This window comes from Dendropsophus ebraccatus, chromosome 13, assembly GCF_027789765.1.
Source record: "Dendropsophus ebraccatus isolate aDenEbr1 chromosome 13, aDenEbr1.pat, whole genome shotgun sequence".
NCBI classification, from domain to species: Eukaryota; Metazoa; Chordata; class Amphibia; order Anura; family Hylidae; genus Dendropsophus; species Dendropsophus ebraccatus.
The window spans coordinates 25992163-25996073 of record NC_091466.1 but is presented as its reverse complement, the minus strand read 5'-3'; the positions used below and the strand labels follow the sequence as shown (position 1 = coordinate 25996073).

The window sequence follows — 3911 nt, the reverse complement described above, 5'->3', positions numbered from 1 at the left end:
GTAATGAAACAAAGCTGATAACATTGTGAATACAAGGATTTGTTATTTACCATCCTGTATAGAGAGGACAGGGGGCGCTCTATTTGGAGGTGGATCTAATTTCTATTGTGGGTAATGGTGAATATTATATTACTGCAGGTGTGAATAGAGCTGGTAATAAATGCTGGAAGGATAGAACTAGACCTGACTATAATACATGTAGCTGCAGGAGCTGATGGCCCAGCTATAGGAATACATTTGCTTTATATTGTTTCTATATAATGTGCTCAGAAATTCTGGTTTCCTTACACTAACCTTTGATTTCCCTCCATTTCTTGGTCACTTCTCCTCAGCAGAAGCAGCAGCAGGAGGAGATCCATCTTATCCAGGTAAATATAAGGGATGATACACTTACATGATAACACAGCTCTATTGCTGCACTGTATATCCTCATGTCATCACTATATATTATATTACCAGTCACATATAATAACCACGAAAGGCCTCATGTACATAATACAGACATACAAGTAACATGGTGCCGCCTGTATCTCACCCACTAGGATAGCACTGAGTCCCCTCTCTCCAGTGTAATGTCTATTCCCCATCACTGCTGACGGGTCTGATCTCAGGAAAGTCATGCTGGTTTTTCTCCTTCCCTTATAGACTGCGGGCGCTGTTCTGCTGCTGCTGCGCCACCAAGGAGGAGTAAAGGTGAGTACCCAAAATCCCATCACACCTCAGATCACTTTTATTCTGACTGTATATTCATATGGAGCCTATATATGTAACCTGTCATTATTAACACATTGCTTGTTATATATCCTATCTAGGTAACACAGCGCCGCCAGAGTGAGGAGAAGACACCCGACCATCTGGAGCTGTCTGGAGGAGGAGGCGTCCGCAACATCAAGTGGTAAATGGGACGCCCATAACATCCGGAGGATACATTTACCACACATGGGGGAGGCGGAGCCCCCTTTTACCATCAGAGATAGGAGGAATAGACACTCACAACACCTAGAGGGGTCTGGAGGAGGTGCCCTTAAAGGGGTTATCTTGGTAACTAAAAAGGCGTTTCCTTCCTCGCCGGTGTCTCACTTCTAGTTTGGTCTCCTCTCACACCATCATCTTCTCACCTGGCAAAACGGAGGCGGCCTGAGACAGTGGGGCAGGTACTTTGTTGTGATTGTCGCATGCGGGTGAAACCAGTGGCGGTCAATGTACAAACAATGTTGCCAATGTCATCACAACATTGCGCGTACATTGACCACTGCTGGCGGTGAGTTTCACCCACATGTGGTGATCACACCATAGTACCTGATCTACTGTCTCAGACCTTTGCCAGGTCAGAAGATGTTGGGATGAGATGAGTCCGAACTGGAAGTAAGATGCTGGTAATGGTGGAAATATCTTTTCAGCTGCCTAGATAACCCCTTTTAACATCTAGAGGCAAATAGGGGCCCATAACATCCGGAGGATTTATTTGCCTCTCATGGGAGAAGGAGGAGCCCCCTTTACCATCAAAAATAGGAGGACTAGACTCTAAGAACACCTAGAGGGTCTGGAGGAGGTGCCCTTAAAGGGGTTATCTAGGCAACTAAAAAGGCGTTTCCTTCCTCGCCGGCGTCTCACTTCTGGTTTGGTCTCCTCTCGCACCATCATCTTCTTATCTGGCAAAACGGAGGCGGCCTGAGACAGTGGGGCAGGTACTTTGTTGTGATTGTCGCATGCGGGTGAAACCAGTGGGGGTCAATGTACAAACAATGTTGCCAATGTCATCACAACATTGCGCGTACATTGACCACTGCTGGCGGTGAGTTTCACCCACATGTGGTGATCACACCATAGTACCTGATCTACTGTCTCAGACCTTTGCCAGGTCAGAAGATGTTGGGATGAGATGAGTCCGAACTGGAAGTGAGATGCTGGTTATGGTGGAAATATCTTTTCAGCTCCCCAGATAACCCCTTTTAACATCTAGAGGCAAATAGGGGCCCATAACATCCGGAGGATTTATTTGCCTCATATAGGGGAAGGAGGAGCCCCCTTTTACCATCAAAAATAGGAGGACTAGACTCTAAGAACACCTAGAGGGGTCTGGAGGAGGCGCCCTTAGATAAGTTAGCTAGGGAGCTAGAAGGCATTATCTTTCCTTTTGTCTCTCCTCCGGTTTGGTATCTTCTCATTCTACACTATCTGACTTGGCATAAAGGCAGCGGGCTGAGACAGTGGGGCAGGTACTGGGCATCGATTGTCACATGTGGGTGAAACCAGTGGTAGCCAATGTACACACGACATTCCAACACTGTGGATACATTGGCCACTACCGGCGGGACTGGTTTCACCCACATGTGGCGATCACACCATAGTACCTGATCTCCCACCTCAGCCGCCACCTCTGTGCCAGGTCAGAAGTTGTCAGGATGAGATGCCACCAAACTGGAAGTGAGATGCCGGTGAGAGAGGAAAGGAAATGCCTTTTCGGCTCCCCAGATAACCACTGTAACATCAAAAGGCAAATAAGGCGCCATTAACATCATTGGGGTTCATTTGCCTCAAATGGGGAAAAGGAGGACCCCTTTAAAATCAGAAAAAGGAGGCGAAGACTCCTTTAACCCCCTCCTGCCGCTGCACAGTAAATTCACGTCTGCTGGCATCAGAAACCACCACCTCCTGATGACCCTCTACACCCCAGGAGCAGCCGGTAAGTATTTCCCATCGGGCACCTGGAGAGTTCAGGAATAATAGCTGCTTGTTGTAGCCCTGGGGCCATTGACACCAGTGATCTTACCACAGCGCTATTATCCCTGAACTCTCCGCTACAGGCCTGGTAAGTATCGCACCTCACAGACACATGACAACTACACACACATATATACACATAAACATGCACTACACATAGATAGCGGCTGTGATCCTGGGACTTGCTCTGATCGCCACATTTGGGGTCGGGAAGGAATTTTTCCCCTTGAGGACAATTGACTCTTCCCTCTTAGGGGTTTTTGCCTTCCTCAGGATCATCTCAGCCTCACAGCCCCCACAGTCATACATGTCAAATTACTCTCCCTATAACTTGAAATAAAATATCTTTTTTTGCCCCGTTACATCTTTGTGTCTGTGTGTTTACTTCCAGGTAGTGTCCGGATCATTCCGCACATGGTGATACCAAGTCTGGCTGTTTTTAGTTACATTTTTATTTGAAAAATGGGAAAAAGGGGGTGAGTTAAATTTTCATCAAGTGGGCAGTTTTCTTATATTTTTTATTTAACATTTTTTAAAGGTTTCCTATTATTTGGACAAACTTCTGATATGTCATAGTGACACGCTAGAAGATTGTGTGGGTGGGGAAAAGGTGCTGAGACCCTTACTGATTGCTAGAATGAAGGGGCAGAAGTGCAGTAGGTTAATCCCCCCTCATAAGTAGATGCCCCCGGTAGTTAGGCAATTTCCCCATTAGGTGTAGGTGTGTGTGTGTGTGGGGGGGGGGGGTGTTACCTCCTATTTCAGTACACAACGCATGTCACGGCACTCTTGCTTTACTTTATGACAGTCTTCGATACCTGCTTAAACATGTGAACTACACTATGGTCATAAGAAGGAAAATAAGAGTGGACCATGGAAACACCAAGTCACATGATCAGGCACAGGTGACAAGTATCCATTACCGCTACACAAAGAACAATACAGCCAATAATACCGCCATACAGTGGTCAGAATCATTTGTACACAAGTTATCACACTGCCGACTATATGAGAGAGTAAAGCACTGATCAGAGGATCTGGAGGATCGGTCAGCTCTCCTGACATGTCTGGTTTAGGAAAAACTCATATTCCCGAAAGCAATTGTGGAGCGTCTCTTCTGAGCGCTCTGCATTGTGTCACTCCTTTTATTCCTGCTGGAAATGTATGAATAAATGGTCGACTATTTG

The 3911-nt window shown here is 46.4% G+C and overlaps 1 long non-coding RNA gene across 1 annotated transcript; it reads left to right on the top strand.

Annotated features, from left to right (window-relative positions):
* The first annotated feature begins 332 nt into the window (after positions 1-332).
* LOC138771455 (uncharacterized) lies at positions 333-879 on the top strand. Its single transcript, XR_011359620.1, has 3 exons — positions 333-368; positions 646-693; positions 813-879. It is a non-coding gene; the product is annotated as an uncharacterized lncRNA (long non-coding RNA).
* Positions 880-3911: the final 3032 nt, after the last annotated feature.